Source organism: Oxyura jamaicensis, chromosome 10 (assembly GCF_011077185.1).
Source record: "Oxyura jamaicensis isolate SHBP4307 breed ruddy duck chromosome 10, BPBGC_Ojam_1.0, whole genome shotgun sequence".
Taxonomy (NCBI): Eukaryota; Metazoa; Chordata; class Aves; order Anseriformes; family Anatidae; genus Oxyura; species Oxyura jamaicensis.
In genome coordinates, this window is record NC_048902.1 from 12,348,956 (window position 1) to 12,361,337 (window position 12,382).

Consider the following 12,382-nt stretch of genomic DNA (forward strand, 5'->3'; position numbering starts at 1 on the left):
CTATCTGAAAAGTAGATAAGATAAAAATGAATATTAATTTTTATAGTTTCTATTAATACATTGAACTGAAAAGTTTGGAGGCACTGGTCTTTTACAGCTGTATCATTCCATGATTATAAAACTCTTGCAAAGCATGACTAACAGGAGGAGAAAATAGATACCATAAAGTGGTGTGGTTTGGGCTGTTTGGCAGAGACTTTTCTGTTTCAACAGATGCTGTTTTCCTACAGAAGCTTTATTTATTTATTTTTAATTTATCTTTCCTCCCCCTCTACTCATTCCTCCTCCTTCGCTTCCTATTTTACCAGGGATCTAACTCCATAAACTCCCCTCCCCCTCATTGATTCTTTAGAGGAATATTTTTATTATCGATTTACTTACTTATTTTTACTGAAACCATTCATCTTTCTAAAGACTTGCTCATTCTGGAATTTGAACAAAAAAAAAAAAAAAAAAGGAAGCAAAATTTCAGTTGTGTTTTCCTGTTTGCTTTTTCGATGGCCATGTAAAAGGATTGTCCTTCACCCTTCAGAAAGTGGTATGTCTCATTGTTCTCCAGTGATATTCCTAGGTGCATTTCCCCCCCCCCCCCCCAAGAAAAGCTGCTGGTGTAAAAGGCTAACAATAAATAATGTAAATAATAATCTACACAGCAGCAAAAATAGGAATATATCAAAATAATCTGTAGCCTTTTTATACTCTGCTTTTCCTACATGTTCACAACACGTTTGCTATCCCCAAGAGGGAGAGGAATTGAGTAATGTTATGCTGCTTTTTGTGAAGTGGACACAAAGTACAGCTAAAATATGCATCTTCTCAAGAGGAATTACAAATGGGAGGCAGATTGATCATCATCACCAATTCAGTGCTGGCTTTTTTCCCATCTGTGGAGAGCTCTTTCCAGAATTTTCATATGGTTCTTTTACACTGTAATAAATTAAGTCAGGTAGTGAATAAATCGCTCTTGTTTCATTGCTTTCTGAATGATTTATGCCAGTGTAAACTGCTACCCTGGAGTATAATGCCATTTGTTTTGCCGTAGCACAAGTCTTAAGAGGTCTTAAGTCTGGGGCTTCAGTGATGGCTCCATGACAGTCATGAGCACCACGTTCCCCTCTGCCATATTGTCCTGCAAGCAATAATTTCCTGCTCCCTCACACTTTGCAAAAAAATAAAGCCCAGAAACTTAAGATAAAAGAAAGCTGTGGAGGAGCAAAAGGAATTTTGGAGAGGGTTAGCACAGAATGGCCTCCTAACGAGGTGCACCCTATGAATACAATTTGTTGCTGTGTTGATGACTTCATACAATGTGAAGAAGGGGGTGTTCAGCTCTCTTGTGATTGTAAGGAAATGGTTTGGAATGGTCACTGTGCAATGCAAGCTGAAGTGCTGTCTGTAGAGGAACTGTAAGAAGGTTGATCATGATGAAAAGGCAGGTTTAGTCATGATTAAAGAGGACTTAAACTCCATGACAGCTTCAGGAGGTCCACTACTTTGCCACATGTGAAAGCAGCATAACTTTTTGGGCTAGCTTTAATACCTGAGTGCTCTGAGATCTTAATCCTACTTGGTGCAAAGGGGAACATGCAAAGTCAACGTCAGGCATGTAGGAGTAGGGACTGAGATGACATAAATCATAGTATGTGTGATAGAAAACAGCGGTTTCTGGTTGCCTCTAATGTATGTTTGAATATAACTCCTTATTTTTTATTTTTCTAATGCTCCTTTACATGATGAGCTTACAGCAATCCATCTAACTCGGAAAACTGATTTATTTGCTCGGTGACACAGATGTATCCAGAGCCAACTGGCACTGTAACATACTAACAGGTGATGGAGATGCTATGGAGCATACTTGAAGCTAATTGTTTGCTGTCTTTCTTCCCTTGTCATGGTAGCATTTACCTTTAGGAGGTCAAGAGAATGGCTCTTCAGAAAAAAATGGCATTGCTTCAGGGAGTGAGTGACTGACAGAAGGAGCTGTGTAAGTGGCAGCTGAAGCTGCACTTCCCCTGGAGACTAGGCACAGGATGTTCATGACAAGTGCTGCTATCGTTAGTCTGTGAATTGAAAGCTGATCCTATTCAGGAACCCAAGTCTTCTCCTTGTAATGTTGCTGTTGTGTAGTATGAACAGCTTAGGAAGGTTATTTTAAATTAACCTTCCTGTAATAAAACAATGTCTAGTCTGTTCCTATCACATCCAACATTGTAAGCATCAAGGCCAGTGAGTAATTCAACTGCAGTTGGTGTGAAAGGGAAAGGCTAGAGAATAAAGGTAAAAATCCTGTGGAAAAATGTCACATTGCACTTATATGGGTGCCTTTATAGTAACTATATTAATTGCATAATCAGATAGTGTTGTTTCTCTACAAGTGCTCAATAATAAATAGTGTACAATCACACTGTATGAAAAGATAGGCTGTCCTGACAGGCAGAATGTAATTACCAGTCAGGGCATGCCTTCTGTGCCATCTTGCCTTTGTGAGGGAAAGCATGAAGAAACAACCTCTGTAGCTTTTCACTCTGTATCCCTTACTGTCCTGTGGATTTCATAGCAACTCCTTGACTGCAGCAGGCTCATCATTTCAGGGAGTGTGGTGCATTCCCAGCAGCAGCAATTCCCTGGGTTCCAGTTTACTGACTGCATTGCAAGCAGTTCTATGTAACCTTGTTAAGCCGTTTCTGCTGGGACCCAGCAGTGAATCATGACCTCTGTTGAATGTTTGCTGCTGGGACAGGTGGAGTCTACAGAACTAAAGAGTATCTGCGTGCAAGGATCTTCGAAGAGATGTTCTGAGATCCCCAGACTGCGTGAGAGTGGGAGGCACAGGTTCAGGGAATTACAGAGCTTCCTCTTGTCTTGGGTAACAGAATGCTGTAAGGGAAACTAAAATTTTCTTTCTAATCGTTTTCTTTAAGTTGAGCACCTCGAAGCTGAATATTACTAGGAGCATGAAACTTGGGCTGGAAGAGTTTAGGCCTTAGGAGAGGGAAATAAAGTAACTGCCCTGCTTTCTGATAGCTGCCAGTTGTGCTTGAGCTTATCAACACCATTTCTTCCAAGCCAAACAGAAGTTGCTAAAACAGTGCTTGACAAAGGAAAATATTTAACTGTGTAGACAAGAGAGGTGGTGACTGACATACTGGACTCTGCAAGCTCTACAACAAAAGCAGGTAACTTATTTCTCTGGACAGAAAGACTGAAGCTATAGATTTCCTCATAGCTGACTGAAAAAAATGGCAAATGGCTTCATCTTCTGAACATATCTGAAGGGTGAAGTAACTTTAAGGTTCCCTTGCTTTTGTTGTATAAACAGTTTTAGTATTGATATTAGCAGTTTGAACTTGAGCAATGTCATTGTCATATGATGTGTGATTCACCCGTAGACAATCAAGAGAGAAGTTACCCAGTTCATACTTCTGGCCATGTTAACCCAGAGACAGTATTTCCATTTAGCAGGCAGCCAAAGGAAAACAGAGGCCAAAAGAGCTGGAATTCAGTGAAGTTGGATATTAGCTTTAACCTGGGCTGGAAGAAAAGTGAAAGAACAACAAAGGAACTGTTTGGTGAAGAAAATCAGACACACTCCCAGTTGCACTGTTAGCAAATTTTGAGACAGCCTTCGGTATGCTATGTGACTGGCGTAGCATTTGCATTAGTGTGGCAAGTTGCCTCTATGGAAGATAAGTCCTCCTTTGTGACCAATAACATGGAAGTGTGGTGTGTAATACTGCCTAACTTTCAGTTTTAATACATACAGATTGAGGTTTAGGACCAGAATCTCATTTTGGGTAAATCATTTTGTTTTCTGTGACTTCGGCTGAGTCCTGTTTTGATTTCTGCCAGATGAGGAACTGGTTTTTGTGCCACTTTCATTTTGCTCTTGACTTGCAAAGTAACAGGTATTTGTGGTGATGATAGCAGAGCCTTTTGTCTTTATAGTTTCTTTTTTACTGGAGAGCAGCAATATGTCTGCAGGCTTGTGAGCACCCCTATAAATAGCAAGCTACTGTGCATAAGGAGACTGTTATTGTTGCCAGCTACATGTTTTTATGACAAATCTTGTGATATTTTGTTTTTCCTAAAAACCTCAGGTCTTGCATTTCATCAGAATCTCTGTTTTCATTAAAAAAAAAAAAAAAAAATAATGTTTCCAGCTTGATGTTGGCATCAAATTAGAGGAAAACATGAAAATGTTTGCAGATTCACCATAATGGCAGAAAAAAACAAATGCATACAAGAACCCTCAAATATACTGTTTTGCTTTAAAAGCAACAAACAAAAAAGTCCCAAACCACTAAGCAAATGAAAGACCTGTGGTTTTGAAGGACAGACTCTTAATGTCTGTGTTGTGGTCTTTTACTGTAATTGTAAAAGTGACTTTTGTAATACTTTTTATAAATGATTTATTTATTTATTTATGTTTCATTTCAGATAAGCTTCTTGCAAAATCCTTATTTAAAAAGAAAAGCTGTTGAATCCTTTTGAAACATTGGTCACTTTATAAAACAGAGAACTGCTAATAGTCCCTGAACAGATGCCTTTTTCCTTAGATTTAATTCTTGATTTGAGTCTGCGTGTTCCAAAGCAGAAGGGCTGGAGGCTGACAGTAAATTTTGTGCTAAAATATTGAGCTGTTGGGGGTAGGGAGGGGAATGATGGGCTTGGTTCTTTACTCCTTGTAGGATGTGTGCTGAGTTATTCCTGCTTTTTATCAGGGTAAATGTTCAAAGAGTAGTTGATTGTTTTATTTTTTATACCTTCGGTTTTCTTTTATAGACTTCAGGAAACAAAAAAAGCACACCACCAAAACTCTTTTATCCTCTTGCTTGCCTCAGAGCAGACAAACAAGCATGTTTGTATTGTGCTTTTACTGGAGAAGTCAGTGCGAATTCTGTTAATCCAAGTGCTTAGGCTAAATCTTTGGGTGACTTAGGCAAGTGATACTGAATGAACCTACAAAATGGACTGGAGCTTTCCTTCTTTCACTGGTTCTTATGAATCAGCCTTCCTCTGCTCAATAAGAGAGAAAAAAGACTTGATACTTCAGTCTTGCACAATACCATCATCCAGCCTTTCAACATAAGTGACAAAAATGACAAATCATGTTTGATATTTTAGATGTAAAAATCTATTTGAAATTGAATATTTCAGATCAGCTTTAACCATCCTGAATAAGAAATGCAGGGCAACAAATTACATTGTGAGCTTTTCACTCTGCATCTGTTGACAATAAATGCTGTTGTAGGTGCAGCAGTAATCAGGGACAGAAGATAGAGAAACGGTTACTGGAGAAATGGGCAAACTTCAGCTTTGAAAATTGTGCAACCAAAAGTAACATTATAGCAGAGAAAATAAGAATTTGGAAGATTCAAAGGCCTTGCTGTAACAAATATTATTTTGGAAAGGTTGATGGAGTTGTTACAGAAAAGGTTTGCAAAAATGATTTCCTGATAGAGATTGAGATCCTGCAACTTTTGTTATTTCCAAATCAAAGGATATTTTCCATAACTTCAAGCTACATTGATTTTATTATTCCCTAGAAAACATTTTCTGTTTTAGATTCATGACAATGTAAGAAGTAACTGTGGATTTAAACTAATCTTTTGAATCATAGGTGTAATTTCAGTGTTTCAAAGCAAAGCTGGGGACTTCCCCTGTTGTGGCATATTTCTTCTTCTGATGCTGTGTCAAACCTCTTGGTGATGATATTTATCACTGGCTGAAAATGACACTCCCAAATAGCATCCTCCTTTTCCTTTGAGGTATAAAAATAGGGGAGAATATCCCAGGAACTCATCAAGTTATCAAAAAATGTGTTTTCTCTTTTGCTTGAGCTCTGGCAAATGTCTTTTTGAACACTGCATAATTTGCTGTACAATGTTTTTTAAAAAGCTAAATGCATACTTGTGGGAAGTGAAATGAATGATTTGTGGATTGTGCAGCAGAGGAGGAACTGATGGCAAAATCTGGGGTGTTTTTTCTAGGCTGATTGCTCAGGGATGTATTATAATATCTAATCAGAAGTCATTACCGGTTTATGCAGCATTAACTGATAAAGCCTTCCATACATAGACCTTGTTGTGTCCCTCAGGGCAGGATGGTTCTTCAATGGACCACATTCCCGAGATCAACTGATAGGAGTGCGTGCATCATTCACCTTCACCCACACAGAGGATCTGCAAGGTGAGCAAACATTGAACTACATTGTGAAACTGCATTTCCACTAAAGGAATGGCCTTGGTGTTTTTTTTTTGTGTTTTTTTTTTTTTATTGTTGGGTTTTTATTTTTATTTTTGATTGTTTTTGTTTGTTTTTAGAGGTTATCCTTGCCTTCTGGAAGGAATACCCAGGGGCAACATAATGCACAGAGGAGTCTCTTTTTTTTCATGATGATCGGGCTTCCAGCACAGCAGTATTAATCAGTAAGGAAGGACTTGATTTTAGAAACTCTGTAGGCTAAACTGGGATATTGTGATGGCATCAGGTGGGAATAGCTGTGAATCATGCCTACCACCTAGAGGAGCGTTCCATGTAAACTCAGAATGCGTCACAAATTTTTGTCAGGCAAAAGTGTTAAGAGTTTTGGTGCAGGGCAAATGGAAGGAGGATGAGTGTTGATGCGAAGTGATGCAGGCGTGCAGAGGTAGATCTAATTTTACTGATATATATAAAAAGAAAATAATAAGTTAATAACTCCTTTTCTAAAGAATGTTTTGAAAACTGAGGAAGTCCTTCCCTACAGCTGTAAGATACATTTAAATCACCCAGCGGAAGCAATGATCTATATTCATGTAAATGTGTTTTGATGTCCTCTTAGAAGTTTAAATGAAACACCCACATCCAGGAAGCGAGTTAGCTCATGCGGGAACGCAACTGCAGTTCTTTATTAAACGGCCTATGTAGGACTTCTTTTTCACTTCAGAAGCACTGAACTTTGGCAATTCATATTTATCTGAGATGAAAGAGGCAAACTAACAATTGAATGCTTATGACTTCTAAATAAGAGGAGACCTCATTACGTATTAACCGTTTTTACAAACTGTCTTAATTTGAGAAAGTTGATGAACTGTTGATTCTTGTTGCAGATGATTAGCATCACTCCGAGTTCTGGAGACACAGTTTTTCTTTTCACCACAGCACAACCACCACCTCCCTCCATGTCTATAGGAGAAACACAACCAGCAGGATTCTGTGTAAATCACTCTGGGAGTTACAAAAATGTGGATCTTTACTCAGCTAAGTGTAAACTTGTGCAATTCTATTGTCTTGGTAGCTAACATTATTTAGCCAATGTTGTAGCTTTGTTAAGTCAATGAAGCTAAACTATTCTGCTTGAAGACCTATGAAAATCAATAGGGGATCTTATTATTTAGACTGATTTGTATCTTAAACAGCCTGTGGAATTTTAGTGCAGGGAAAATACATTTATTTTAAATCTTGCATAAAGGTTCAAAAGCAATCTTTCCTTTTCTAGTGCGTCCCATTATTTTGTTCCATGTAGGTACTAGTGCTTCTATTTTAAATGGAACCAAATGTACTTTGTGTTCAAATTTACATACGTTTAACATTTTCTTTGTAATGCTTTAGCAAAAATAAATGGATCAGGACCCTTGCATGGTAAGCTTTTATATGAGTGAAGTTTGAGAGCAAAACCTACAGCACTCTACTGTATTACGTTGGAAAAAGTGCTGCCTCAGTAGCTTTTATCGAATGCTCAGCATAGTCTTTACGTGTAGGCTTGCTTGATTATTGCTCCTTGGAGCAGACAAGTATATGGAATGATCTCATTCTATTGTTAAGATAATTTGTCTTTGGGGATTCTGACCTTCTTCACATTTCAATGACATCACCCCTTTTACAGACTGTAAATCAGTAATGCTGACTCCTGGCCTTGCTAATAGAACCTATAGAAATATACTGTAGAATACAACATGCTTATGTTAATATTGTTAGATATGCAACTACCTTAGCTGCTCAAAACAACATTTTAAAGATAATAAATTGGGATACATATAGCTGCGTGCCTGTTACATGCCACTGTACCCATGTGGTACAAACATCCAGTAACTTAGGTGTTTTCTTCTAATTTTCTTATCAAAATAGCTTTATTAATTAGTCTGAGACACAGCAGCAAAGATAAACTCTTCTCCACAATCACCAACTTTTAAATTTCAGAAAAATAGCAAAAAATCAAAATGTATCAGTTTACTTACAGCAAATGTCCTTCATTTATAGAGAAAGACAATCTTATGTGAACCCACAAACAGGTTTTCTCATTTAACACCACACGGTTTCATTAGAGCTTCTTGCAAATGGTTCTTTCAAAATACTTCTGAATGGTGCAGAGCAGTTTCTTTAGTAAATACTTTCATGTAGTCATCCAGGGTATTGCAAGTAGTGAAGAACTCCAGTTTCTCTGAGTCTGAAGAACTGAATTTTCCTGCTACAGCCTGTAACTGGGTTGAAGCAAAGAAAGCCTCTTTCCTTTGTTGGTCTTTCCCTGTGCTGGCCTGTGCGTATTTTGTCTTCAGGGCGTTACTGCTTTTCTCTCTTATTGGTCTTAAACTTTAGTGCCTAATTAATGCCTCATATAACTGTGCTAAAATCAACCAAATCAAACCAGTGTCTTCACACTGATTTGCATATGGTAACTTTTACTCTTTTTCCTGCTTTTTCAGTTTCCTGTTTTGTTGTAAGGCTTTTGACATGCAACAGGAAGAGAAAACTGTTCCTAGGAAGACATTATGGCAAGGTACCTCTGCTGCTGGACAGTTTGGGGACTGGTGGAAGAGCATAGATGCTACTTTTGACCATTTTTAGATGGATGTCATTTGAGGCTGGCATGTTCTTTTTGGCTTATTAATGTGATGTGTCCTGTCCTAAATTAAAGGGAAAATAGACCAAAAAAAATGCTGCTTGGCAGTAGCTGCTAATGTCTACAGTGATGTGCAAATACAATTTCTATAAAGTTCCTGTCTCTGGGATTAGTTTGCACAAGAAGAAACAGAAGTTCATAAGCCCTGCATTTTTGTACAAAGCTAATTCCAATTGAAATAACCACATCTTTACTTCAAGTTATGTATCAATTCCAGGTCCAGTGATTCTATAAATGTTTTTAAAAACTTTACTGGACAGAAGTAAGATTCACTTGTAGAGAATATTAGGTTTCTCCCCTTTTCCTTTCCTCCTTCCAGTGCATTTCTTTTTCTCTTTGCCTCTTTTGCTTTAGTTCTTATTTTCCTGGGAAGCTCCAGAACTGTTGAACATCTTGCAGTATTCTTTGTCTTTGACTTTTCTTTCCAACCAGCCAGTGCACGCTGTTTTGACAGCTAGTTTATTTAGCAGTACTCCCCTGAGCTAAAACTAAATCTGAAATCATCATCCAACACTTCAGTGTCATTCTTTAAGTTTCTTGCTCAAAGAATTGTTTTCTACATGAGAGTCCATGGGACGTATATGCCACGTTAAACTTTTTTTTTTTTTTTCTGTTTTAAAGGAAATGTCAAGAACAGCCAAGTTATTGACAGACAAGTGAGACTGTCCTCATATATCCAGACATTTCATTCAGAATTACATTTTATCTCATAGATGTGTTTAAAATGATCTGTGCAGCTTCAGTTTCTTTGTGTACAGAATTATGGGCTGTAGACAGCGACTTCTGGGCCTTTTAGAGCTGCTGATTAGAAGTTAAATGGGAGAGAAATATTCTGGAAAAAAGAACCCAACTGTAGTCTGTGTTGTGCTCTTTATGCATTTTCCAGCTGGTTTTGCTTCTAACCTTTAACGTTCCTCATGGGAAGCTGATGCAAATCTGCATTCACTTTTTTTCTCTTTGTGTATAATACACAAGACCTAAAGGAAAGCAGTAATTTGCACTATTAGGAAATGTGGCTTGGTGTCCCTGTCCCCAGTGTAAACGTGCACATTTAAATATGAATGAAAGTGGGCCAGCATCGCCTTGTAGCTGAGGCACAGACTGCCTGTTCTTTCTGGTTGAAGTACTGTATGTTGTCGGCTTTTTTTTTCCTTTGCTGAACAACACCTACCATATGGGCTGAGCTTCAGCCAGTCAACTACTAAATTACAAACACTCTTTTGACTGTAAATTGAATGGAAAAGGATGACAGTTATTGCTTTCCTCCTGTGGCCCCACCACAAGAGCACCTGCAGTCAAAAGCTGGCATTCATGCTCTGAAAGGCACCACATGCTTCTATTGTTAGCCGAGCAGTATCTAACCTTGGCTTTGCTTACCCCGCTCCTATCGCAGTGAGAAGATTACAAAGATAAGAGCCTCGCTTTTGAACACAAGCTCACTTAGAGACATGTCTCAGCACTTATCCACAGTATTTTGTTTCCACTGAAGGAAGCGCAGCTATGCTTAGGAAGATGGCTATCTGTGGTATCCTTCACAGAGCAGTCTGTGCACACTTAGGCACGTTTACCGTATTTATTTTGAAGTTCGTTATGAAATTGTAACTGCTGTCTCTGAAAACTTCAAAGTGGCTGGTTTGGTTTGCTTGCAGGATTGTCTGGTTTCCAGCCTGAATGCCAGAATAAAACAGTTCGTGGAAAGGTAGTGCAAGATGTGACCATCTCTGCATCCCTGGGGCAGGTTTGAACCAGAAGCCCCACAAAAGCTTGCAAAGAGGATTTGAGCAGGGAGAAACTGCTGATGTCTGGAAGCAGTGAACTGGGCAATCCATGAAGGGAGACAGCTGCTAGGCCGAGAGAGGTTCCTTGTTCCCCAGTCCGCAGTGTGACAGCTGAGCTGGGGAGCAGGCCGTGAGCGGCCTGCAGCTGCTGCTGTCAAGGGCCCACCAGCTCTTGTGTTCTAGGAAGGCTGGTGAATCCTTCATCTGCTACATCCATTAACTCTTCCTTTCCTAGATATGTCTGTGTTGTTGTTGAACTAGTCACGATGTTTATTCAGTCTGAGATTTAGAATTATTGGAAGGAGTGGGTGGCTTATTAATTAGGGCATTTTCTTTTATCTTCAGAGGCCTAGAGCTATGCGGCTGGCTAAGGTATTAGTGTTTTTGTTGAGTTCCCCAGTGGATTGGTAGATGCATTACACATTTGCCTTATGGCTTTCATTCAAAGACTCCTTTAAGTTCAATGTCTAGAACCATAACCTCTGCTCTTGGATCACTAGAGGGTAGTCACTAGGTCAAGGCAGGCTGAGTGCACTGAAGAGAGAGTATCCAGTCCTAAGGAATTTATGAGGTGTCCAAATAACATTCAGAATATTAATTTACAGTTACTGCTTATGACTTAAAACTGTACCTATGGAGGCCTTAAATATTTCTGCCAACATTAAAGCCTCTAATAGTTAAACACAACCAAATAATTCTAGCATTAAGTCAGCTGTGCAATTCTGATAATTATCTGACAGCATGTAACATCAAACAGGTCGTGCATTTTTATACATCATACCGTGTAGTTGCCCTTCTCCCCAAAAGTGAGTGTGGCTGTTCATCCTTGGTTTCTCTTCTAGCCCTGGACTTTCTTTTAGCATTCAGGTGTATAACTACCTTAACTAACATGTCTGGAAAGTAATTCCCTGTAGTTATTAAGCTGAGAATATGAAAATTAAATGTCTTTTCTGGTGATTTTTTTTAGTATATTCATTTGGGCCCTTGTTTACCTATGGTCTTTGCAGTTTTGAACATTAATAGCTCGGGTTTCCATTACCTGGACTATTTACTAATATTTAGTCTTCACTGTTTTTTTGTTTCTGATTCTAAACATTTTATAGATAAAGCAGGCATATGAACAATGCTTATTAATTTTCAATTGAACATCTAGGGTCATTATTGTTGTTGTTATTTTTTGTGCTATTTAAAACAGGTTTGGAAACATGCTGTGGCATAGCTGGCAACTGGAAATCTTGTAAACTGTTTCACAGCTAATGTTGCACGTTGTCTCACATGGTGAGCCTGTTTTTCACATGTTCTCTAGATTCCTCAAAAGTATTTTAAATGTGGCACATCATCTAGGAAGACAAGTCCAAGTTTCGGATAGCAATACAATAATTTATATTTTAAGCTGCACTTATATTGCTAGCTTTTCAGTGTTTGCTTCCTGACAGTTTCCCCGTATCTCCAAAATGTCTTGACTGACAACACTCCAACTGTTTTTTCTTCTGTTGCCCTACACAAAAACTCCTTTTTTTTGAGTTATATGGGAAGGTGAATTGTTGCAGAAATGAGCTGGCAGAAAAGGTATGGGATTGTGCAGAGTCAAGTGTGTAAAGGAGAGTGTGAAAATGTTCTGATGTGGATAAAATGCACGTCTTCGTTTCTGCATTTCTTCAGCACCCACTGCCCCAGTCTGTACCCACAGAATGGTTAAGATCATCTTGTCCACCCCCCTGCT